The sequence below is a fragment of the Xiphophorus couchianus genome, chromosome 11 (assembly GCF_001444195.1).
Source record: "Xiphophorus couchianus chromosome 11, X_couchianus-1.0, whole genome shotgun sequence".
Classification (NCBI taxonomy): Eukaryota; Metazoa; Chordata; class Actinopteri; order Cyprinodontiformes; family Poeciliidae; genus Xiphophorus; species Xiphophorus couchianus.
Window position 1 is genome coordinate 27,296,224 of NC_040238.1, and position 27,695 is coordinate 27,323,918.

Genomic DNA, 27,695 nt, shown 5'->3' on the forward strand with positions numbered 1-27,695 from the left:
TATTACTTCAATGGAGATGTTGAGTGTTGAGCATTTTTAAAAGGAAGATTTCCTTTTATAAGGAAAGAGGGAATATAAGTATAAAGGGGAAATAAAATGCATGAATTTGGAAAATGTAATTTTTATTCTGGTGACTGTTTATAAAGCAAAGTTAAAGTTTTGAAGTTACATATTTATTTGGCTAAATCCAATATGGAATATCATCTGTAATATAGTTGTAAATGTATTTAAAAATATATATTGTGATATAATTTTTTGGCAGTGTACCTCTGGTTGAGCCATTCACTGACTTAGTAAGACCAAAGGGGTCCAATAAATCTAAAAGGTTCTTCACTAGAAGCTTTCCAGAGCAACACATAACATAAAATATCCAAAAATTAATTTGTATTCATATTTTGGTGTAAAATTTCCAAAGCAGTCACAATAGTTTCATAGAAAGTCTTCGTGTTACTGGGATAATGCTGTTTTTCATTGGACAAGAGGTGAGTCACCAGTCCAACATAGCACACATCTATTCTCTCAACAACAGAGATATTTGTTGTTTTTAATTTATTTGGCTTATTCAGCATCATATTGGTGCAGATTGCTGTTACACCCATCCAGCTTTCAAGTGTTTCAGAAACCAAAGATCACTCATGTAGCTTATTTGAAAAAAAAATCCTTCTTTAGAAATATTGACTGTGGAAGCTAACGTTAGCTTTGGGGACGTCTGTGCTGCTGCAGCATGTTTAGCGTTGAGATGCTATTTTAGGCTTGAAGAGCTTCGCTGACTTCGGCTAACTCCTTTTAGCACAATGTGCACACAACGGGTCTTTTCTGGCGTCCCATCAAATCATTTTTTGAAGCATAAATTAACATCCAGTGGGCCAAGAGAAGCAGCTTTGTCATCCATTGTTGTTTGCGGATGTGCATCAGTTTTATGGGCGTACCAGAAACACCTGAGTGCGAAGGTTCTGGTTAAAACCTTTTATATGGATTAACAAAAAGTAATTAGAAGGGTTAAAATTTTCAACACATTGCAATCTTTATCATTAATTAATTGAAATTACACCACCAGAATCAGTGTAGCTAAAACAAAGGTAGCTGGTTATGGAATTTAATCATTACTGGAATCTATATCTTTAAGCCAGTATGTTTAATTAAGATTGGTTAAGATTAGTTTTAATGCCCAACATTTAAAATTTCCATTTATAATGTATAAACATCAGCCTTTCTATCAGGCCAGAAAAATAGTTTGATAGAAACGAAAAATATAACCACATTAAAAGAAACGTCAAAATAAAACAATGCAAAACAGTCCCTCTTTTTTAGTTGTTCACACTGACTTCTCAGCCATCATTACATCATTAATCTGACACCGAAGATATAAAGCTGAAAAGCATCACAGACTCTATTCAACATATCGCCTCTCCCTATAGCTGCATAATTGGCCTGTTCTTGTTGATGTGAGTTGTTAAGTAGGGAAAAAGAGAACATTCAGTAATGTTCCCGAACCCTTCAACGGAGCGATTGTGTCGGAGGGAAGGCTTGTATTATGTGAAGGTAACAGCAGCCGGTGGAATGCTGGTTGTGATGGGGTGTAAGTGTCTGACAGAATTATCTCTGTCAAGTGGCTCTCTGACCACAGTTACATGATCTCATGAGGAACCCCCCCTCACCCCTCATCCTCCACTCAACACACACAGATATATATACGTATATAATTATATACAGACACGGTCACAGTTAGAGCTGCAAGCCGCTCACACACACTACATCTGACCTAAAGGTCAAGGTGCACTGACTCCAGGGTTTGTCTGACTGGGCCTCTCTTTGCATTCCAGTGCCTGGAGGAGGGGGGTTGGAGCAGCCAGACTTATTACCGGAGCGAGAGAAAGAGTGAGAGAAAGAGGGAGGGAGAAGGGGAAGGGTGGGGGGCTGAAAGAAGCTGGAAGATATTATGGACTATTTCCTTGCCTAGAAGCCCAGCGCTTGTTCCCTCCCACTCAGTCGGCAAGTTTTACAACAAAAGTGGAGAAAACGCTGAAAACTTGAACCTGCTGCTCTCCTCCGGCTGCCTCGGCCTTCCTAGCGGCTCGCTTGTTTTCTTTCCCCGCCGCTGCCTGCGCATGTTTCTCACTCGCTTGCTCCCACCCTCCCTCTGCCTCCTTCTCTGGGCTGTATGTAAGGAGATCACTTTGTTTCCGTAGCCTTTTTCCGCGGTGCAGGAGACACACATGGAGAAGAGGATTGAATTTGAGGAGATACTGACAGGGTGGGAGGTGGAGTGGATTGGGGAGGGGGTGGTGGTGTTTCACAGCTGCAAGAATCCCCTCCATCTTCCCCACACCAGGGCTAATGCTCCCCTCCCTCTCCCGCTCTCTTCTCGGGGTGTTTGACTCTCCCTCTGCTGCGCTGTCTATGCTTTCTGCCTGTCGGAGGGGTGGGGGTGCCATATGGAAGCTCCGAAAAATTTAAGCGGATCGGAGATAAAGTGAGAGGAACCTTACATTTGCGAGCTCAGATGTCGGGAACTATGTGGTAAGTGCTCTTCTGTTTCTATCGAAGCACTTTTCAGAAGTTCTGTCAGTGAGAATCTCCATCTGCCTGCCCTGCTCCATAGCTAGCAAACTGGGTTTTTTAAAAAGTCTTGGACAGCTGTTTTGTTTTAGGCAAAATAATCAAACAAAACTTTTCTTTCACTTTATGTTTAAAGGTGTTTTCATCCCCTGGCTGTAAGAGGCTGTTGAGTTTGAAATTATGAGGGTCAAGGTGGACTGATGCGGGGGGGGGGGATGGAAAACGGGGCCATATGGGGGAAGGGAATGTGGTGGGGTCAAAGAGAATGGCACGGTGACTCAAAAAAAACTTTTTTAGTTGTGACACTGACACTGAAGCGTCTCTTTTGTATTTAGAGCTGAAGTGAAGGAGATCTGCGTTTCTGCCTGATAAAATTTATCCAATGCTCAGTTGTGACGGATTTAAATTATAGAACACACACACACACTAAAAAAATTCTCAATTTCTATAATAAATGAGGACAAGATCTAGAGAATTTACATATTACACAATTGTAAACTAAGCATGTCTGAAAACAAATTGTTTGCTCACTTGTTTTTAATCCAGAAATCTACAAAAGTTTCAGAGTGGTGAAGCCCTGTCGGCTGAGTGCCGATCTGGGTTTGGTCGGCCTTTGTTGAAATGCTACAGGGTTGTTGAATTTTTTTGGTGGCGTTGCTGAAATGAAATGTAACGGATTATTATGACTACTGTCTGCTTCCTGCAGAAAGCTGAAGTAGATATTGGTAGATTTTGCTGCAGTTGCAAATGAACATTTCTCTGCAGGCTCCGTGAATGAGCCTTTTGTGTGATAAATCTAAAGGATACCTCAGCAGCACTCTATGCATCTTTATAGTACATTTTGAACTATGTACTTATTTGACAATGAATTGTTGCATTTAGTATTTTATGTTTGTTTAGTTTCTGTGCATTCTAAAATCTTGAATTAGCTCTTTTATTTTTTACAAATTATTTGCAAACTATTTTTTATTTCCTATTTCTGCACGCAACAGATAAAACTGCAGTTTCTCACTTGCAAAAACATTTGGTAAACGTCACCATTTCTAGGCTTGTTTATTCCTTTGCTCTTTTATTTTAACCTCACCTCTGAGAAACTTCTCAATCATCCTCACTTTGTGTGAATGCAATGAGAAAGTGAAGTGGTTTTGGTCAGCTGCTGAACTTTAGTGCAATGATTTATGTGCTTCACCTTGTTGGCTCATTGGCTGTTGACCTCTCTCTCTCTCTCGTCTCGTTGAAGAAATCAGACCCCGTCTCTGTCTGATTCATCCTCTACCTCCCTCGCGCCCCTCTTGTCATTAGACATGGCAGCAACATGGGAATTAAATGTCTTGACTTGCAATTGTGAGCATATTTCTTTTGTGGAAGGTGCTGTCAAGCTGTAATTTCAACTAATTGTGCCTTTGTTTTTAATTTGCCTTATTTAAATGATGCAGGGGATTTTTTTTGTGTGTGTGTGTATGCTGGATCTCAGTCAACAGCACTGTGTCTTTTATAGACACAGACACAATGTCTGCTGCAGAATCTAGTTCTCTATTTTGAGCATGTAGGTCACGGTATAATGAAGCAGCAGAACAGTAGGCCGTCATCATGAGGATTTGTGAAGTTTGCTGTCAAAAAGTTGCACTTTTAATAGAGGTGGCTCCTCTTTCTGCTCCAACTGTGCCTGCTAAAAACCACAAACTGCTTACTCAGCACCGAGACAAAGAAATACTATATTCTCTCAGTTAGGGATGGGTGATACAGACTTAAAAGTTTACCAGCGTATTTTGTGGTATTTATTGTAATATGAATAAAAATGACGATTAAAAATCCCTTTTAGACTTTTTTTGTGATGGATTATGTCAAAATCCACAAACATAAATTTTGCTTTAAAAAAACAAACAGAATAGTAAATAAAAATCTGAACAGATTATGGAATAGTGCTTCAGGACACAAGATACATGAAGTACTGACATTTTCTGCAGTACTTTTTTTCGCTGCACTCATAAAACAGTGACAAAAAAAAGTAATATTAACGTTATTCATATGTAAGCACTATCAAAATTCTCACTCAGAATAATAATTAAAAAATCATTATAACCAGTACAATAAATGCCTTTCCCTACTCTGAGTCACATTCCTCACTCAGAATCTGTCCATATCAATTGGAAAAAGTTGAATCTAGAACTTTGGTTTTATTTAATTTTCTAAATAAAATTGTTGTCCAATCTGAAAGGAGCAAACATGTTTTTCAACTCTTGAGAAAGTATATGTGTGCATACAGAAGATCGCAGCAGCTTTTTGTCCTTCACACCAAGCGTAGACTTGTCAGATAACCCCTCTGACCCCCACAGCCAGTTTTAGCCTTTGCCTCATGCCTCGTCTGGTTATAAATTAGCCCAGTTGTTGTGTGCAAGCAGTAAAAAGGAAAAGCTCACTTAGCAGCAGTGATTTATTAGTTGTCGGGCTGCTGCTGACATCTGAATGACACAGGTGGCATTGAGGATGAAAACAGAAACTCAGAAGCGGGCAGGATCGGAAGGCTTCAGGAAATAGGAAGTGGTTTTCCCTTACTGCAACTCAACCAGCAGAGAAACAGTAGTTACGCTTCACTGTTTTCTGCTCCGGAGCTTTTCTTCCTTTCACTGAGCATGTTGGAGTGATGATTTTTGTTCAAACTATACCTCTTATTACTTTAATACATTCATACAAGTTGTGCCAGTTGTTAACCTTTTCCACTTGTAGATTGTAAAAGCGTCATCTTCCTGTATCGTGTTCTGTATTATTCTATATACTGTATGCTGAAAGTCTTTTAAAAATCAATGGGTTATCCATCACTGTAAATCTAGTTGTGCATACTTCCATTACAACCATAATGCAACTAAGATAACATTGTTAGGATGTTTGTATGAGAGTCCCAATCTGGGTATTGTCTTACTCGAGCGCTGATCATATTACAAGAGTGCATGTAAATGAAATAAGTGGGCCTCTCTAGCCTCTCCTGTCCCCTTCACAACCATCTGTAATACACTTAAAGCACAACCTGTTTTTAGTGTTGATTACCACAAAGTTCAAACAACAACAGTTTGATGTGTAATTTTGATAATATTTCTGCTTTAAATAGTTGGGAGATCATGCTGGGAGGCTAGCCTAATTTTGAATTTCACACTGTTGAAGAGAGCGGCCAAGTTCACTCAGTTTGAGCCAAGAAAACCGCTGAGCATGTAGCCCTAATAATGCTAACCCCAGTCACTGGCTCGGTTTTAATTATGTTGTCAAGAGACTGAGGAGGAGGAGGGACATTTGATCATTTTTCATTCTGCTAATATTTAAAGTAAAATAACCTAAATCCTCTTTGAGTGTGTTGAGGTGGAGATTTTCAACACACCTAAAATCTGAAGGTGTTATTATTATATCATTACAGATAGAAAGATGGCTGCTCATTAAAAGGTCCATGTGACAAGACAAGCCATGAATCATAAAGTAATACAAATAAATGCATGTTTGTTTCTTTTCTAACCCTAACTACTAATTTTAAAACGTTCTAGTCGTCTATCTGTAATATTTGTAAGAGTCCTAAAGATTGAGCAAAGTTAGTTAGATAAGAGATTTGTGTTAGAGAATAAGTCCAAACAGTAAACTGTGTTTCATATACGCAGGTTTATCTACAAGAATCGTCCAACACTCCATTATTTCTTTTAGGAAAGTCTGTAAGTCTTTGGTTTCTTTTTCTTTAAAGTTTGTCCCAGGTAAGTTGGGTTGTGGATTGTTATAAAAGACTGAGTAATGTCAGGAAGTTATATAGAGAAGCGGAAAAAGTCAACAAACTACTCTGATAAAGGAATCTGGAAGTTTAAATCGTATTAAAAACTGAAAACTTTAATGTCTTATGTGTCCAACACTGGCATTAAAATGATTAGAAGCTGGAGTCTAAATAGTGCTCTGGGTACTTCGTGTCTTTAACAACTTTCATGAAACTGACTAGTAGGCATTGGGCCACATGTAAGAAGAATGCAATAAATTCAACTTGATATTTCAAACAAAAATGTAAATTTGATTGTTTACATTTAAAACACAAAAGCAACATTTACGACTTTTGGTTAAATAATTTAGCATGGGGTATTGTGGTCCAATATTTATTTAGTTATTTAGACTTTGTGACAGTCTCACAAAAATCTAGAATGATACCTATTGAGTACCCAAACTTATTGCACTAATTATTAATCCTTTTTGTTATTCTGGACATTTTGGACTCAAGATCTAATAGTAGCTTTTATTCTTTAGGCTAATCTGCTTGGGTTACCCATCAGCTGTAATAATAGACATGCTGCTTGTAGCTTGCTAACTTTAGTCCTAGACAGTGTTAACCATGATAAGTGGAATAGTTGGTACTGCTTTAGTTTCTGTACTATCCATGTTTTTTAAATTTATTTTTTGCCACTGTAGTTTAACTTTGTTTTCATAGTTTAGTTTTAGTTTTGAATATCATCCTTCATATTCTTACTCCACCTTATGAGGGTTTAGTAATTATGATTTCTCCAGCATACTGATTTAGCTTTCAGCTGGTTTGCATATTTCAAGGTCTATGACATCTACACCTGATTCGTGTAAACTTTATTTGAATCTGACCATTGGATGCTACAAACATCTGCCCTAAGTGATAAAAACACCCTCGGAAGTTTAAGGTAGTTGTTTTGAGTCCAAAGAAGGGGTTGCAAGATCTTCCTATGTTTTCTACAAAGCCCATGTCCCTAACTTTACTGACTACAATCATAGCATCGGAAAATATGACGCGTGTTGATGCATTTACAGTTTGATGTATTAATAAAACAAAAGATTTAGCAGTAATTGATCTGCTGATAAATTCTTAGAGCTAATCAGGGTAAAATGGGATGCTGTAATGTGGCCAGATGTTAACCCATTCCTAGTGAAATGACGAGACAAAAAGGTCGCTGCACCATTTCGGGGCCTCTCTCAGTGAAACTCCAAGATACGTTCTTACATGTTTTGTTTCGAAATCTATCTTCTTGGAGCAAGTCATGAATCATGAATACTGTTTAACTTTCACTCTTTTGGTGAAAACAAAAGTAAGAACTCGATACTCTGCTGGTTTGTCTTCAGCACTTAACTAATGACAGATGATAATGATCATAGATCGGTTGTTATTTAATTTTTAATGATGTTAGGCCAAGTCTTCGGCATTCCTCTGAATATCTATTATCTACTACTGCGTCTTGAATTGGTTCCAATTAATCATAATAAGCCTATTTTCTTAATCTTAAGGCAACATTCAAAAGGATATTGCAAAGTAGGGATGGTTGACAGGGTAAAATTATCTTATACAAATTTTCTTGCAGTAGAAATAACAATTTGCTTGTGTAGTTATTAAAGATAAAATACACAAATTCTTCATTTCTATTAATCATGAAGATTTTCTGCTTACAACTAATAAAAACATGACATTTAAAGTTAGAATATTACATTGGATGAATAAAATACTGTTTATGCAAAAAGAAATGTGGGCTTAATAATAAAAAGTATGTTGATACTTGCTTAAAGGTTGTCCTTTTCAAAAGTTACTTTTAATCTGAAAAATGAGATTCATCTGGACGAATATTGTAATTTATTGAATATGACATGATCCAAAGTCGTCATGTTGTCCGCCACCAGAACTGCCGCCTGCTTTCACCTGTTTTGACCTTTTGCCATTTTCCTGCAGTTTTGGCCCCTATTTCCATAATTTAGGAAAATGATCAATCACAAAAAATATAAACTAATATATAGCATCAATGCCATGCTTAGAAATCATTTGTTTATGGGGACAAAATTGAAAATGGTTGGGACAAAACGGGGTTAGGAATTGGTGAAGGGGCAAATTGACCCAGAGCCTTTTATTTGCACACACACAAATCCACAAATGGGATCGAATGCGAGCAGAAAAAGCCCCAAGTGGGTTGATGATGATGATGATGTCAGGATTTTAAATGAGGCTGTGTGACCCATTACCAGAGATCCATTTCTTATGATGCACACAGAAGCATAGAGGAAGAGATTTAAAAAAGGTTTGTTTCTGTTTTTGTTTTCAATTAAAATCCCGTGATTATATTCTTTTCTGTGGACAGCATTTTGTTAAACTGATAAAGTTACTAAAAGATTGGAAACAGATGAGCAGTATTAACGTTTCAGTATTTGGTCTCTAAATAATTGAGAAAAGGGTTCAGCTTTACATCCCTAAGGTGGAGCAGGAAAATGAAACAACTGGACCAGTTAGACCTTAATTAGCTCTAGCTACGATTCCATCCAATTGTGAATTTTGAGCAAACTTTTAAAATATTACACAAAAGGAAAATGCAAATTAGGCATAATTTCATCAGATGTTGACATTAAATAAGCATAATAAACAACACAATCTAGCACGGACCACACATCTCAGAAAAATAGAAAGTCCTTCCCCCTGAGCTGGAGGTTTGCATTTTGACCCACCAGAGGATGGGAGCGTTCGTTACCTCAGAACGTTTTGGCAGAAGGTGTTTCTGTTGCCCTCTTAGCACATTAACTCTTTTTGTTGTTGTTGTTGTTGGAAAAGCCTAACACCACCCCAAGCCAACATTTTGCAAAATTTTGCATTTTGCCGTTTCTGTCAATCTTTGTTTGATGCAATCCTTCAAAATGCGCATAAAAAAACGTTGCTGGAAACGCGACTTATGTGGAGTTAAGAGTTTTCTGCAGTTGTCTCTTACCGAATCTACTTGTTCTAATACAGCAGCTGTAACTGAGGTCACTGCAAGGTGCTTGGAACAAACTTGCCTTCTGAATGTTGGGTCATTTGACAGATTTCATTTCAAATAGTGCTGACATTGTTTATTTTCAGAACAATCCAATAAGTGTTTTATTCTCATTTTGTGTTTGAGCAATCTCAGAGATGTTTGTTTTGGACAGCTGCCTGCTACTTGGGTCAAGAGATCATGATCAATTTGTCTGCTTCTCTTTGAGCAAACAGGAGTTTGTCTTCCTGTTTTGCAAACCAACGGGTTGCAGGACTTCTTTGTGAACCCGTGTGTGTTGTTGTGTGTGTGTGTGAGTGAGTCCGTCCCACGTGATTCCCTTTGTATCGTTTTAAACAGCTCTGCCTTTTGTGGACACACAAACTGTGTGCTGGGGGGAGAGAGTGAAGGGTACAGCTCTGAGCATGCAGGGAAATGGCGTCCATACATTTAGCGTTTCCGTTCTGAGGGTGGTGTGGCGTGATGCAGCTTGGCTGTTATTGGGGGGGGGTAGGGTGGTGGATAATGCAGACACAATGGTCTAAGTCAAACATTAGGAGTGAGACAAAGGACACTCCACTCAGGTCACTGGGGGGCAACTCTTCCCATTATCTGAGGGAAGTGATCTTAACTGGGGGAGTTTTTAAACCCATCAGCAAATTAGTGGCTGCTGGTGTGTGCTTGGGTCATGATCAAAGCCCCGACAGTGCATCTGTTTACAGAGGATCCCCGCAAAGCTCAGGACAGCAGCCACCAAACGTGGGGCTGGGCTAACAGCAAGCATGCTATCATGACTGTGTTATCGTTGTCACAGCCGTGGTGTTTACTCATGGGAAGCACAGGATACATTCTTTCTTATCTGCACTAAAGGCTCCGCTACAAGTCCAATTCACCACATACATCCACTTGGGTTTTCAGAGGAGTTAAGACTTCGTTTTATAGGAATCAACTCCATTATTATGATGCGTTTTTTAAACTAGCCAATAAAATAACATCTCACTGACATCGGAGAATGTAAATTTTTAAATAATAGGGAAGCAACTAACAATTATTTTTATAATCGATTGTTCTGATTGAAAAAAAGCCACATTCTGCAAATTTTTAATTTAATCACTTAAGCCTTCTTAATACAATTTTAGAAATACATTAAAAAATGCAAATAAACAAATAATGAAATTCCTTTTTAAATAAAGAAATAAACATCTTATTGCCTAAAATGCAATAACAACATTCCTTTTAGTGATTGTTTGATTGTTTAATTTTTTAGCAAAGGATGCATTTTAGCTAAAAAAATACTTTGACTTAATACCAATAGAGCTAAGGCTGATCTGATAACAAATTAATAATTTGATAGCAAAAGGTGCTTAATAGGAGATGTATATTTTTATAGGATTTGAACCGTTTGAAGCTAAAACTAGTCCACTTGAGTTTCAGGAAGCTAATTTTATTTTAAATATAAATGTACAATTTTGCTTCTAAGTGTGTTTTTCAACAATTAAAGCTTTTAGAGTCTGTATACACCATTTAATGACTAATTGATAACTTACCTAGTTGACAATTATTCCAATAATTGATTCATCCCTAAAAAATTGTAAGTCATGTAATGTTGGTTGGTACATAAATTACATCAAATTTGGTCATTTTTTTAGCTGAAACAAATGATGTCTTTTAAATCGCCCGACTCATTAACATTCCCAACTTATTTGATTGTTTTCAGCTAAACCGACTGCAAAGTAGGAGCATAAAACTCCAACAATACCCAGTCCTGTTAATAATCTCATTACAATTCAATTTTAATAAATTCTGTTCATTTTATAGCTCCTATTCACAACAAATCATTAATGGAGATGTATTGATGACAGACATTCAATTTGAGTTCCAGCTCAAGATTTACAGTATTTCAGCTCAGTCTGAATATTATTCAACACAGAGCTTTTATCTATAGAAAATGCAAAATGTGCTATTTATTTTAATAAAATCTATTGTATAAAATAGCGAATAAATTGAGTTCTCTGTTTTGAGTGTGTTGTTGCCAGGAGAGACCCAGAGATCACTTTGAACAGGAAGGCTGACCTTCTCTGGCTGAAGCAGTTGGGATTAAATCATAATTTGGTTTTACTCAATATCTAAAAATGTTTACTTTAAGGTGATAAAGGGAAAACACTTTAATACTCTCTGACATTTGTTGGACAGTGCAGTTTTTTTTCATTTTCTTAAACAGCACTCGCTTATTTAATTAAATCAGTTAACTAAATTCATTAATCGAAATGGTTTTCTTGTCATATATTTAATGTCAACAAACCTTCTGATTAAAGGACTGCTGTATTCAGCCACACTGGCTCCTGACTCTCAGGTGTAGGTCAGGTCTGAGTGTTTTTTATGAGCCAAACAGCTTGTCAGGTTGTAACCATGTTTATTACTTTAAAACAAGGTGTCAATTATGTGGTAATTACATGCTCTTAAAGCAGCTACTTAACTGCTCGACATCAGGAACATTTATGTTTTTGTCTCCCGGAAAGCGGTTTCTGCATTTTTGAAGGTTAAATCTTCAAAAAATAAATGAACACCTAAAAGATTAACTAAAAGCGAAAGGGAATCAAACTGAAATGTGTTTCAAAAATCTTTCAAATGACTGACGTGAACATCATCGCTCGCATGTCCCTGTCCCACGGTGTGCGTCATTTTTCAGATGAAACCCTATGCGTGTTTGTGTGACTGAAGGGCCATTATGGGACAAGCTTTTAAGGGAGAACTGGGAAGTGGAAACCTAATACTGGCTGACTGCTGCTCTTGTGTACATGATCCCCACAGCTGCTGGAGTGAGAAGAGGAACGAAGGAGAGAAAAAAGGAAGAAAAAGAGAGGAGGGGGCAGAGGAGAGCACGGTGCGCTCAGTAATTAGTTGTCTGGTTTTGTATTGACCAGTCTGGTGCTTAGGCCTTGGGGACTGTTAAATTTGCCATTGAAACTGAAAGGATTATGCACCCAAAAGAAATTAAACGGGAGCAATGAATAGATTGTGGGCCACATGGTGAACCGCTGATTTTTTTTCTCATCTCCTTCAACCCTCAGCCTTCATTTTCTTCCTAAATCCTATAGGTTTGTGTCAGAAGCTCCTGTTTTTCCTGTTCTAGGTGACAGATTTATACTAGGATGATGACTCCTCTTTTAAGGAACAATCAACCCACTTGTTCCATCTTTGCCAACTTTCTAACATGGAGTCAAAACCCTCAATTTCTGTTTCATGTTAGCTGTAATGCAATGGGTGTGATTTTATGAAAGTGTAATAAAATATGCACAAACGATGACGAGCAGGAATTGATGTGCTCTGCCTGAAAGGAATTTATGTCTCTGTGTACTCCCACCGGGGCTTGTTGTCTTTATTTCCGTAGGTGCGCTCTACGGAAATAAAGAGCACACCTGCGCTGGGGCCATATTGTTCTTTAGATCAACGTCCAGTGTAAGCAAACAGTCAGCTGTCTCTCTCTAACACCAAATTAATGTCAGTAGAATGCAGATGTGCTGTGGACGGAAAATTAAAGTTCTTTCCGGACATAACCGTATCACAGTCTCCTTGATATGACCTGCGGCATGTGTTTTGGGAGGCCTTCGTAAGGGCCGGTAGTGAACGTTAGACTGAGTCTGCATCACTCATTGAACCTGCTGCATGGAGAGCCTCGAGCGTATCTTGGAGATGTTGCAGAAGTGATGTCACGTTTTCTCTGTTTGGATAGCTGGCAGAGGCGAGCGAGCCACTCAGGATAGTCACACACTGTGACTTAAAGTGAAAATAAAAGAAAAAGTCTAAACTTTCTTGAGTTCCTCTTGCCACCAGTTCCTGGTATCAAGGTCAGCCAAGGTTTTCAGAGTTACGGTTGGAAAATCGATACTACAGTTTAAGATCTTTCACTGAGATGCAAGAGAAAGTGAAACACTTCATGTGTTCCCATTGACCATATAATTGAGCAATTTGACATTTCGAGAATAAATTTGGTTAACGGAAGCACTGCAATTTCCAAAAAAAAATCTTTTTCAACAAAATGTTTTGTCGCTAGGATGAGGTGGTTTTTTTCAGCCATATTAAAATTAGTTAAGTTTGCAAAACTGTAATGGAAACACTTTTTTTGCATCAAATAATCAACATCTGGAAGTTGCCACTGGTGCAAACCACAAAAAAAAGAAGAATCTGACAAGTAGTTCATGGACTCGTATTGCTGTGTGATATCGGCCACCTGGCTGAAAGAAGGCACCTACACTTTTCTTTTTCATGCGAGAGAAACACATTTGTGTGTTTGGAAATATTTCCAGTCAACCTGAAGGACCTCCACAGCAGGCATCTCCAACCATAGTTCTCAAGATCAACTGTCCTGCACACATAAATCAAATTATTGAACTACGTCTTCACCATTCCATCAGGTTTGACAAAGGCCTGGTAATTAGACATTCATTTGATTCGGCTGTGTTGGATCTAAAACCTGGTGGACAGTAGTTTTCGAGGACTGGGGTTGGAAACTCCTCCTCTAAAGCGAAGTTCCTAATGTCCAGACAGTCGTGCTATCCACCAGAATCGGTAGCAAACCAAATCCAGCCTTCTCCAAAGTAGTTCCAACCGGCCTTTAGGGTTCTGTTTCTTTGTATCTTTTTAGTCTTTTTGGTTTTTACATTCGAATTCTGATTGAACTTAATGACAAATAGTGCTCTGTGATGACAGAGAGTTATATAGCATGGATAAAACAAGTGTACTTATTGAGAAAGTTGACTATGACTCGTATTTCTACATAATTGGTACTAGCTAGAAAGATTCTCAATGTTTAATCGGTTATCCCAGCCCAGTAATATTTTTGATGTTACATCCAAAAAGACATTTTTATTCAAACATTACAAAACATTTTGGTTTGATATGAGTTTTTCATCTGCACCAAAATGGTCACATCACACTATACACCTGTAATAGATAAACGTTAGCATGCACATGCATGTGCGACAATTTTGAGGTAAGTGCTAGTATACCTAAGTAAATGCCATTTTTATATATCTCTGATAGTTTTTTGATAAGTATTATTTTAAATATTTTGTTTTGCTGGCTATAATCAAAGGTTCTAATAAGTATAGATTTTGTAATTATAAGGCAAAGATTGGATCTCAGGGAATGCTAAATAACTCATTCTTTTTGCTGTGTTTCTGTGTTATCAAGCAAATTAGCTCCACTGTTATTTTTACACCTAGCTACATTTTAAAATGATTGATTTCTGGTGTATTTCTTCTCTGTCTTGTACAGATCATTTGTATCTGTACAAGGGGTCTCTCCTCAGAATGCAGTGATCCTCATTTGCAGCTATAAACCTGGCTGTCTTGAGAGTTACCCCCGTTTGGGGGTCTGTGTGTGTCCCCTCCCCTCATCACTCCCCGTAATAGATGGTCCCCTTGCTCTCGGTTTGAGCCCATCTTTAAACAGCCAAAGGCCACGGAGGTTTGTCTGTGAGCCAAGCGATGGACCTCAACAATAGGCGCGCTCCAGGTCGTCCGTTTGCGTACGGAGGCCCACGGCCGCCCCGAATCCCGGGCACAAACACGTGACGGCGCTTTGTCGACACGGCTCCCTCCAGCCCGACCGCACCAGGTAGCAGGCTGGATACAGGACGTCCAGGGTATGCAGATCTCCACTATTTGTTTTGGTTTTTAATCTGCGTGTGTTTCAGTCCACCGCTGCCTCACCAACATGGCTTCATGCTTCACGGGCTGCTTGATGCCGGCCTCTCTACATCACGTTCATTCTGGGTTTCGTGCTTCCTGCTGTTTGTCTTTGAGGACAGACTCTTTGTCTGGTACAAGCCTTTATACCGGCTGGCTGGGATGCAGCCTGTTCTTGTGTGCGTGCCCATTCACAGCGACGCGTCTCACTATATCCCAATGTGTTTGTATTGTGACCCTGAGCCCGCTAGGCTGACAGCGTCGACTTTGAATAATTTATGATGCAAAACAAAGATTAATTTTATGTGTAAAATCTGTTTTTCCTCCTTTCTCATCATTATATTTAACATGCCAATGTATTTATTTGCCATGGGAATAGATGCAGATTCCTTCTGGCAAATGCTTATTTTCTCAGCCGTCTGTGGCTCAGGGATGAGGATCTTGCTTTTTTTTTTTTTTTACTTTAGCATATCTACATTCATATGGAAATGAGGGGCAGAAGAATCCCACATCAACTTGATCTGTCCATGAATAGCTGCCAGTGTTTGGACTGACCCCGAGCTGACTCGAACGCACCGGCCAGCCTCCTCCATCTGACCACAGAGCCCAGGGCACCACCGCAACACACCAATATATCCTCACATGTGGACACCAGAGATAAACACGGAGACGCTCATAATCCTCCTCACCACAGTCTGCTGGTCCTGAGCTCTCAGGAATATTTTCTACCACTGCAAGCATCTGTTACACACACAAACTGCAGCGCTGAGTCCCTGCCAGACGGCAGCATTGCATTGTATTTTTCCCCTCCTTATTTTGAAAAAACCCTTTTTTTCTTATTCCTTTAAGATTAAGTTAACAGACCTAAAAGTCTAATGTCAAATTTTTTTTAAGCTAGTTAAAAGATATTTAAATTTATCTTCATCTTACAGATTTCGAAATGTCTTTTCATCTTGAATTTGCAAAATTTTTAAAAAGGAAATCTGTTAAGATGATAAAAAAAAATAAGAATAAGAAAAAAAAAAGGATTTAAAAAATTTTTTATATTGAAAAATGTTTCCCCATTTTCATTTTTTTTCTGTGAGAAGCTAAAACATCCAAAAGCAGCGTCTCGGCTCTGCGACGTCACTGATTCACTCCTCCGATTGGATTAGGATTATCTGCATTCACCGCGCTGTCCGTAAATTAATATCGTATTTGAGGAGCCGCGCTTCTAATAAATTTTGAGCGTGTTTCCTTCTCAGGGTTCCTCCGACACAATGGGCCTCACAGACCGAACCGCTGCTTTTGGATCTAACAGCGGGCGTCCATCAAACGTGATTTGTCTCGGTGGATGTGCCGTTTTTTTTTTTTCTTTTCTTTTTTTTGTCCTCCAGGATTAGAGGCCCAGACCCAACTCCAGTCTGAGCTCCTCTTGTCTTTTACTCACACACAAAAAGTTTCTGTTTGATTTAGTTTTTAATTAACTAATCATCTCATTGGCAACCATGCACTGAGAAAGACGAGATATTTTTATTACATCTGCATTTTAACTTAAAGTTAAATATGTTATTTATATGTTATTTCATGGCATTAAAATATTTTGAAATAGTATTTTTGCATTGGTCAGATATTTCCCTCTTGACTAATTTCTAATCTAATCTAGACATTTTCATTTTTGGAATAAAATACATAACATCAATTATTTTATTAAATAAAAATGTGTACAGTCCACATGGCTGATTTGTTTATAGTCAGAAAATGGTCCGAATTTTTGATTTTGAGGCGTTTGATGAAAAGGAAAAGAAACTTATTTTCAGTACTTGACCTGATCACAGCTGATTAAGAGAAATTTGGTTGGCTTTGATCTTGAAATTTCTTTTAGTTTATTTAATCGCTTCACAGTTTAAAATAAACATGTCATATGTTGACATAAACAAAAGTTTTGAACATAGAGTAAAAGAAAAGAAATCTTAGTCTGCCCCCTCTCTCAAAAGTCAATTCAATATACCATAAACAACTACACATCAATCAATCAGTCAATCAATCAATCATCCATGTAGACACATGTTTAAGCACAAAACAGGCAAAATATATATACATAAAGATAACTAAGTAAATTTTTTGTGTTGTCTTCCACAAATATTGCGTTTCTTACATAAACAAATAAATGCATACAAAAAAATCTTTTGTAAAATTTACAATTCAAGCTAAAGCAATTGAGATTTTTTAAATTTACTTAGAAGTTATTTAGCCAGGATGTAATGGTAGACTAAGTAAATCATGCTTCAGCTCAACTTCTAAACCAATGTTGGGCTATAAAAAGAGCAATATGCAGGAGGAGGGCCTCGACGTGTGTGTGTAGGGGTGTGTGCGTGTGTGTTCTGTTTTGTCTCTCCATTTGGACTCATTGAAGACACAAAGACTTAGAGCAGCAGACGACTGGCTTGTTAACACACAGGCAGCGGTGAATTAGTGTGTGTCGCTGGCAGTGAAGGGGGACACTCCTCTAGTGTTATGACGGGAGCCTTTCACCGGCGTTACACTCCACTCCAGCACCCACAAGTGTCCGAGCGCTGAATGGGGAGGATTTGTTGCTCCGCACTTAATTAAACAGCACTTTAAACTGCGGTTATGCTGAAGAGGCCTTTTTGTTCCTAGCCCACCTTTACGTTTCTGCTTTAAAAAAACAAAAAAAGGACAGAGACCCGGCCACTGCCACAGCGGGTCCTGGAGCCTTTCATGCTTCCGATCACAGCGTCAGACCGGCTTGTGATCTGCAGAGATAAGGACTGAATTTGTCCTCATCCTGTCGTTGAGACTTTTGATGTAAAATGATTTTGTAGACTCGTTCATCTTAAAACTAATTTATTTAATACCTTTTTCGAATTAAAGAAGAGTAAATGGAAGGTTTTGATTGAAATGTGAGAATTATTCCGTCAAGGCCAAATGCAGTGAAAGGAATATAGTGGCTGACTACTCAAGGTTTTAGGAAATGATGGTGAACTCTGCTCTTTGTGCAGCAGCCTGTGGGCTTGACCTGAGGGGTGGGGGTTGAGGGAGACAGGCCCCTGTGGCCCATGTGGTCCTCACAAGGACAACAGATCAGGAGCAATGGTGTCTGAGTCAGTTCAAGTCCAGATTTGCGTTTTCTCTTTAATAGGAATTAAAGATATCTTCCTAATCCACAGGGGATTCTCTGCAGCTTCCAGATCTTTTTTTTTTACCATTTTAATTTGATACTTGTAAAAACAGTGTTTTCTTTTCTTTTCTTTTTTTTAATTATTACTGTCAAAAGGCCTAATGTCTGCTGGGGCCTTTCGCCCTTACAGCCATAAAAAAATTCCATTAGTTTCGCGTTCAGTGCAGCTTTCCTCTCCCCTCATCCTCTCAATGATATTTTGAATTTCTGGCAGCTATAACTCGAAGACGAACGAACGCTTTTTGTCCTCTCGCTCTGCCTGCAATCACAGCCTGCTGGCAGCCCTGTCTCCTTTCAGAAAGCACAGACAGGATCGGTTCAGACGCTGTGTAAAAAAAGAATGAGAACCAGCGGCAGTGCTGGAGCTTCTCATCCGTTCGAAACTCCTTTGTATTCGCTTTGCTTTGCTGCCTCGTAACGACGTGTGAGCGCCGCTGACGCAGGCGAGGAGACGTGGTGCCGCAGCCCTCGGCATCTAGCTGCCGCCGTTTCCAGGCGTGATGATGTTCCAGGGCAACATCTGCCAGGGCTGCTGTTCGCTTCTCTGTGCGGTGCAGAGACACTGAGCTGTGCAAACAAACCCAGTGCTGTTGGGTAAACTCTCGCTCTGCTGGCCTTTTAGTTGCTTCCAGTTTAGCAAAAATGTGTGAAGTTTTACTGGCAGAGTCACTGTTCAGCTGTACTCAGGGTTGGTTTGATATCTGAGCGTAACACATTTTAAAAACCATCCCCTGTTTTTCTTTGTGTGACATTTTAAAATTGGAAACAAATCTCAAAACAGTTTAAAAATTTCAATGAAATTCTCCATTCAGTAAAATATCCTACATAAAATAATTTGATAAATGTAAATGTAATAGAAAGGAAGTTTTAGCAGGGAAATCCTCACACCTCCTGCCTTCAGCCATTCAAACACACACACACACACACACTTCTGATTTCTGCCATTATTGCTTCCCAGATGAGTAAGCTGTTTTTTTTTAACATACATGTCTAAGTATGTCAGGTAAAGGTATATTACTATGCTTGTCTCTCTATTTTTATATTTACCAACGAGGTCATTAATAATAACAATAACAAATGTGTTTATTTAAATATCGAGGCAGTAAACTACCATGTCTTTTTTTTTTTCTTGTATAAATGTCCAATCATTTAGCACCATTTTTGGTAGTTTAAGCTAAAATGAATTTATGAACGGGAAATTAAATCTGTCTGGTTTACTTGAACTGTAAGAATTCAGATACTGAAATATTGAATCGAATTATCTGCTGTAAATTTGTAGTGACATTTTACATTTTAGGCTCACCTTAACTGAAAAATGACTCCAAATGATTTTCTGCATCAAATATGATCACAAAAGCCTTTTTTTTTTTTTAAACCAGTTCCAGACCCCCTGCTGATGGCTGGTAGTTTTGTTATGTCTGGAAGTGGTTATTAGTGGCAGTAATATTTTTGGGCAGACCTCTTATCCGTGATGGGAACTGCCCTGATTGTTGTATGAACACAATACCCTGTCGTTCTTACTCCACTGGTTCCTTTCGCTTTCCTTCCTCTGCCTTTGAATTTGCTCATTTTCTGCCCCGGTTTGTCACCCCGTACCCCCACCCGCCTCAATGCCTCCCCACTTTCTCCCCCTTTGGTTTGGCCCCATCCAATAGCAACCTGTCACATGAAGCATGGCGGCTGCAGCCAGGCCTCCTTACAGCTTTCTACATTTCATGCTGAATCACATGCCTGAAACTTTTCACCGCTTTTTGTGCTCATCAACATATGTTAAGCATTTAAGTAAAATACAAAATAAGATTGTATTTATTTATCATAGTGCCAAATCCAAGGTCCTGAAATAAAACCTGTTATTAATTTACTTGAATATTTCTTCAGTAATTTTAATGTTATAAGAAAAAGAAGATTGGAAGGAGAATAGTTACTAAACTGTAAATTTATAAATATCACATATTTTATTTAAATAAATCAAAGAACAAACTTTCATCCTATCAGGCTGGACAATATTAATATGTTGACACCTTTAATCAAATCTTTGTGTAGCCTTAGCTAATGATTAAACATGCTATTACTTTCTCAAACTATGATAGTATTGATTTTTATATGCTTGTTTTTTTTCTTTGGAATTGCCAATTTTTATTAATTTGCAGTTTATGTATGAAATACTCTAATGAACAATAATCTTTATTTAATCAGATAAAAACCTAATTCAGAGTTAGAATCTCATTTTTCTTTATCTGAGTAAAATAAAAACATGGATTTTATTATTTTGGATTCAAAGCTAATTCATAATTATTACAATAACACAGCAGTTTAAAAAAAATTCTAGCAGAGCAGTTTACTGTAATGTATTTCGTCATAGACATATTTCCTACAGATTTTAGTTAATTTCAAATTTGATGTAATTAAATGAAGTAATTTTGCTTTTATTTCACAAATTTTAAAGACAAATTCATTTTTCCCAGCTCTTAATTGCTTGTTTTGTTTCACTTAAGCTCTTTTTTAAACAATCTAAACTTTAAGTGAGTCTATAAATAAAATCTCACATGCACTAATGTATTTCAAGACATGCTCACGAGTCTAGAGAGATAAAATGAGCCGTTTTCTGCATCGTTTACCCCGTCACGTTGGGATCAAACCTAGCAAGAATTATTAGACAGGAAGTTTTAGTTTTAATTAAAAACGACTCTTAGAAGCAGTGTGAAAAGAAATTGTAGCTCTGGGGGGCCCCCAGACACGGACCCGAGAGGGGGGTGAAATAAAAAAATGCTGGCTAAGCTATCCGTTTCACACGCGCAGGGACAGAAGGTTCGATATTCATGCGATCGATGAATGAAAAGGCACAATGGCAAAATCGGACGGGCTCCTTTTCAAAACCACGTCTCCAATGTCCCCCCTCCACCCCCTTTTCCACCACCGCTCCAACCCCTTCGCCACCACCCCTCCAGAGTCTGCAGTCGCTGGGCGGCTGGTGTGGCAGGCAGAGAGAGATAGGGAGAGAGAGGAGAGCAAGGGTTACATCAAGGCTGCTCCCTGGACCGTGCAAACAAGTCTAGACCGGTGACCTGTTCAATGGCTCCTTTTGAGGAGCGGGGCAAGTTCGGTCAGAGCGAGGAGAAAGGCAGGCGCAGCTTCTTTTCACCGCCCGAGCAGCTCACAGCCCGCCATCGACAGGAGGTAAGGAGGGCCGGGAGGGCAGGCATCTGCTTCCATGGTTACGGGCCGGGTATGGGGACCCCACTATTGAGGAAGCTCCGTTCTCATGCTCCCACAGAGGCAATGTCACGCTTTTTAAAATTGCGCCAGGCTGGGCAGAGTACCACGTCCACTGGCGGTGTGGTCGCTCCTTTTTAGACCGAGGGGGGAAATAAAAAGAAAGCATGTCAGCTTTTAGGAGGGATGTGTGTGTGTGTGTGTGTGGGTGTGTGCGTGTGTGTGTGTTTGGGGGAGGCAGCATGTGCTGGGGAAAGAAAGGAAGAAAGAAATACGTCACATGGTCAACGCAAATCTGAACTCGACTAACTGCAGCTACTTTAAAGCATTTTTATTATTACTTTATTTCTTCTCTGCTTTGGTTTTTAAGGATTCAGCATGAATGATTTATTCCTGAAGGGAGCAAAGGTCAAGTTTTATGTAGTGAACTCCTTTGTTTAGAGGTTGATGTGTTGTTGATGAAGACTCTGTCCAGGCAGCCTAAAAGCTGTAAAACAGCAACAAAGTGCCAGGATGTTACTTTTTTTGCAGCGTATATTCACGCTTAGTGGCTTTTTGTTCCCATAACAGGCTGGATCGGGTTGCGGGTCGGTGAAATGTGACAAGTCGCGTCTGCCCGCCTGTTTGTTTGTTGATATGTTTGTGTTTGGGCACAAGCTGTGCATGTGTGAGGCGCCCGCGCGGGTCGGCTCGAACGGGGGACGGCTCGGGCTTTTTCTCCACGAAGGCGGGGTGTGCTGGAACGTTGAGTTTGGTGGCACAGCTGACGCTTTTACCCCCAAACACACTCCACACAGAGCGGACAGATGGCCGGCCCTCAGGAAGGGCTCGGGGCGTTTGGATTTGCTCGGAGACCGTGGGAACGTCTTTGGCTGACTTCACCTGCTCAGGGGAGCCTGTGTGACTGGATTAAACTGCAGTGAAAGAAGTGAGAAATTACAGCGAATAAAAGCAGCGGTGTCAAGGCTTTGAAGAGGGTCCCAGCATTCTTCTCTGATAGTTCAAGAGAGGAGAAAAAAATGGAATGAGACCTGTATTTTTTTTCTTTTTCTTTAAAGACCAATAAACATCACTCGTTTGTGTGCGTGTGTGTATGCGTGAGTGAGTGGAAAAAGGAGACAGGGTGGATGGGTTCATTCTGGCTTTTGGAGATTTCTTTGTCGTCTTAATTGGTACCATTTTGTTGAGACATTAGACAAGATGTTTGGCCGTCTCTGCTTTTGATTATCTCTGTCTCAGAAACACTGCCATGTGCGTGCTCTGATTTATTCCTATTAGAGAAGAATAGGGCCGTTTGTCAGGCTTTCATCTGATCGATGCCAAGATGCATGCGCACTTTACCTTCACACTAGTAAGAAACAAAGTGCTGTGCATTTGATGGGTCATTAATTATGCATTTCAAGTGAGATGACTCACCTGAGCTGAAGTGTTGTCTTTAGCTCTTTTCAGTTTGAGTGCAGTTGGAATCCACAAGGACGCCACTTGGAAGTGTTCCTACAGGTGTGAAACTAATACTTTGGTCCCAACCAGTTAGAAAACTATAAAAATAATACTTAAGCTTGGACTATAATCACTATATGCAGAGAGATTCCACACTGTGGTCTAAAGATCCCTAAATATTATTACTGTTGGCTTTATTAATCCATTTCTATAAGCTTGAATTGTGACATGTTGTTTTAATCTTAAAGTACTCCAACAATACAAATTAAACATTTGGGTTTAAACTTCTAGAAACATTATCCAATCACTCCTTCCATGTGAATTGTGGAGAAAAAGTTCTAAGATGAACCAGTTCAGTTAGAATCAGAATCGGCTACTTTTCCTTTGATCATTTCTGATTTGATCAGTGATTAGTAGGTTATATGTTAAAAAATCTGTTATTTTTCTTTTCATTTAATAAATTAAAACTTAGAATATCCATAATCTCCAATAACAAACCTCCACTATCAGCGTGTACCTTGTTGCGCTTTTGTGATTAAATGAAATGGCTGCTAAAAATATCATGTGATTCCTTTAGTTTCTGTTGGATTTAAATCTGTTTTTAAACAAACTGCAGCTGAAAACAGTGTTAGAAACTACAAAAATACAAAATCTTGCCAAATATTTTTGTCTGGTTTCTAGAGCAAATATCTCAGTAAACTTCAAATAAGACAAAGCTAACAAGTAATTTTCCAGGAGCTTGTTTTAAGTCAACTTCTTAATATTGATTAAAAATTACTTTGTCCACTGGCAGATTACGTCACTGATAACGTGAAAAATATCTTGTTAAGAGTGAAATAATCAGTGGAACAAGTTCCTATATGTTGCTAAAATGTTAGTGGAAAGTTAGTTTGGTCTTATTTCAAGTGTACTACAATATTTAAACTAGAAACTGTATATAAAAATACTTAGTAAGATTTAGTATTTTTGCAGTGAACTGGCAGCTCAGACCTCGGACAAAATTGGAAATTGGTAACGGCCAGAATATCCTGATCTAAAAATTCCCCACAAGCATTCTTTATTTTTATGATTTTCAGCTTACAGCTAATGAAAACTTAACATTTAAGATTATAATACTGCATCAGGATAATAATTTAAAAAATCAAAAGTTTCTATTTTAATAAAATAATGTGGGCATAACACCTGCTTAAAGGTTGTTATTTTCAAAAGCTGCTTTTAATCTGACAGACGGCAACTTTGTGCAACAGGAAATCAAAGCATGGTATTAAAGTCATTTCTGGTTCCTCTAAATGTTGATATTTTTTAAACCGCTTGTATTCGTGCTTGCTGTTATTCTGAGCGCCTCAGTGAAATGCTCTGTTGCAGTTTGACAGCAAAAAGCACAAGAGTTCAATTTGGATTCTCAAGTGCTCTTCATGCAGGGGGGGTGTGTGTCTGTGTATATAGTAGGGTGCAGGACTAATCAAATCTAGTTTTGTCCTTAGATCTCTAAAGAGTTTTGGAACAGGAATATTAGATGACTGTACCAAAATAAAAAGCTTTAAAAGTGAGCCTGCGAATTTAAATAACATAAACCTTCCTCGTTGTTTTCCTCATATTGTTGTTGCGGCTTCATTTCCGCTGATTCTTTACTTTCAAGATTTTCTCTGTGTCTCGGAAACATGTCACTTGAATACTGGCAGAGTACGAGAACCCATTTGCTGTCCGACTAGCAGAACTGTTTAGCAGTGATGGAGCCACTCTCTGCAAGCGGACGGACACTAATTGGGTTACTGGAGCTGGTTCCCCCGTTCACTTCTCCACAGTACATAAATACACACTCAGAGACGTTTTGTGCTCCGGCCCCACTGACCTGTTCACATCAGGGTTTATTTTTGCTGTGGTAATTTGCCATTGGCTGTATGGTTTAGTTTCAGAGGCCCACATCATTAATCATGGAGGGCATTACTGCAGTATAATTACACTTACTCTCAGTGAGCGCTCAACGTTTCCCCAAGTGCATGCTTCGTATCTCTGCTTATAATACAAGCAGTTTCATTAGCGAGAACTACATGGGAAGAAGAAAAGGGGCGTGCAGAATCCTCACACCTTCATGAAATCAGAGCTTGCTTTCCTGAGAGGTGCAGAAAAAAAATCGAAGCTATAAAGAATCGTAATTCCTAGTTCTGGGAATTCTGACTCGATTCAAAATACTCAAATAGATTTTGAAATGCATAAAAGTTGCACATCTTTGCTGCTCACATTCCTTATATATATATATAGAATAATTCTTTGGCATTTTTCTATTTAAGAAAAAGCCAGGCAGCTAAGCTAACCTAATACTGTTAAGTTACAGAATTTTATGCACAAATTTAATTTTGTTTAAATATAAACGGATGGAATTTAATTCAGTATGGAAACTTTATAGAATTGTTTTAAATGCGTTTTATTTCTTTGCAGAGTATTTTCCTCTTGCCAATCACATGATTTAAACACAATCTCTAGATCTTTTGACTCTAGAAAAAAAAAAAAAATTCTGAATTGAATTGTGACGCTAGAAATCCTAATCAAATTGCTAGACACAGAAATGTTCACATCTCTAGTTATTCTCTCATTGTCTACTTTGTACGTATTAAAGAGTTCCTGGAAGGTTCTGAGGCTAATGATAACTGATGCTGATAGAGCTTAAAACAAAAAGATGACATGGAGTCGAACCACAGACATTTCCTGAAACAATTGACTGTGTGTTTTGTGGGAAGGGGGCAGGGGTGCTTGGGTGCATTAGAATCAGTGACAATGCTGTGTAACCCCGTTAGGATCATTATTCCACACAAAAAGCACCCCCGGGGTGTGTGACACATTTGTGAATAGCTTCTTCCGCGGGATTTAACGGGTTAACAGCAGACAAAGGGAGCTGGGATCATGTAGCCCAGCAGGGGAGACCCCAGTGGAAACACCAGGCTGCCTTATAATCCTCGCGCTGTCCCATCCCGGGTGCTTTTCCTGCAATCACACATGACTGACAAGCCTGCACAACTTTAATCTGAAGAGCTGCTTGGTGGCTACAAAGGCTCATTGTCTCTGCATTACTTCAGTTTTATAGTTACTGATTTTTTCTAACACAGGACGGATGGGAACTTTAGCTGATTTTATCCACTGTACTGCAGTTTAACATGAGTGTTGGGATGTTGTAGTGTAGTCTCTCAATGCGTAGTTGTAGATGTGATGTTTGCTTCTTTTTCCTTGACAGCAAATGCTCACAGTTCAGTTCTGGATATCATAGTGTGTAAGATTTTAAAACGATGGAACACTTGATATTTTCTCAGAGTCTAGACTTTTTCTATGTATTTACTTGCAAGTTAGTAGCTGCATGTGGCTGGCTACATGAGCAGGTTGACAAACTAATAAACTAGGAAATATCAGCTTTTTGTATTTATTTAATAAAGAACAGAACAAGATTCTGCACAATAAGCTCTTCAAATTTTTGAGAAGTTTAGTGGGAGTCAGATCAGAGTTTTTGCTGAAGTCTGTGTCAAACTGACAAATAAATGTTATGGATGACTTTCTTAAAACTGTAATAATCAACGCTGCTTTAGCAGTGGTAGAAAAAAATTGTTGCTTTTCTACTTTTCTTGTAAAATAGTAACCTAAATATTATGCAATGCTATTTTTTAAGTTGTTATGCTGAGAATTTCAAGCTGCATCTCTCCTAGTCACAAATTGTTTGCTATTTTATTATATTTGTTTAATATAATGCATTTCTATCTTCATACATTGTTTTTAAAATATATAAATGCCAGAAAATGTAGGGATTTTTCACATAATCACATAAATTTTGTAATGATTTAAACAAAAATGTGTTTAGCACTACTCTGGGAAAATTTGTTGCAGTTTAAAACAGTATTTCAGCCCAAAGGTCAAAGTTTTGTAGTATATGTAATTTTTATACTTGGGCCATAAATAAACATATTTTCCTTTGGGTCACTTATAGCAATCTTTTTAAGAAGCTCTAAAAAATAACATATACTGAATGACTAACCAAAAGTAACTGGTATTATATTGAAAATAAGCAGTTAGAAATAGAAACATATCGTCTTTGTAAATTAAAGAATTGAATGTAACTTGTGTCAAAAAAGTGACTTCGGAGTCTTTCCTGTAACTGAACTTATTTTAGAATCTCTTGTGTTTGTGCTTAGATATTTAAATATGCACGTTTCTGTCTCAGTTCTACCATCTTTGTTGTTATGTTGAAATTTGCTGGCTTGCAGTTGCTCCTCTTTGTTCTGAGCACACGGAGCACTCAGACGGAGCTCAGAATATCACTTACAAAACAAACTAATGTTCATTTTCGTTTGACGGCAGGGTCTATTAGCTCGCTGATGTACCTGGCGGTCACCTGTCTCACTGGCCGCAGCTTTAGGTGTTGAGATTTCACACCCTGTCACGTCAAACCGAGAGCACACCACATATCGGCTCCCATAACCATTTAAAAATCATCAGATCTGAATTCATCTCATCTTGCTTGTGAGCTTCAGCCTATTGACTGCTACCTCGTAATTGAGTCTGATTGTTTTGCAAAGGCCTAATTATAGCAGTCATTTCTCCTTAGTACTGCACTAATTTGCTAATTTCTAGTGTTCTCCTTTGCATTGTCAGACAATTGCTTTGGTAATGAGAGGTTGTGCTGAAGGATTGTCTTTTGGAAGGCATTCAGTGGGGTCACAGAGAAAAGGTGCCATTATAATAACCATCTATCTGGCCTCCGAAATGGCAAGTCATCCTCATCGTGGTCGATTACAATCTGCTCAGCAAGACGCAGTCTGGGTAAAATGATTTGCTCATCGTAGGGCTTTCAGTTTCTTTGAAATTTACAGAGGTCTGTATGAT

General features: G+C 38.6%; 1 long non-coding RNA gene across 2 annotated transcripts in view; it reads left to right on the plus strand.

Annotated features, from left to right (window-relative positions):
• The first annotated feature begins 1,967 nt into the window (after nucleotides 1–1,967).
• Nucleotides 1,968–27,695, plus strand: part of LOC114153321 (uncharacterized) — a 53,492-nt gene continuing 27,764 nt past the window's right edge. The window contains exon 1 of one of the 2 annotated variants that reach the window (XR_003597306.1): nucleotides 1,968–2,520. This is a non-coding gene — a long non-coding RNA (uncharacterized LOC114153321). Of the gene's footprint in view, nucleotides 2,521–21,121; nucleotides 21,354–27,695 lie in introns of those variants that run through there. The other variant, XR_003597307.1, reaches the window with a different exon arrangement.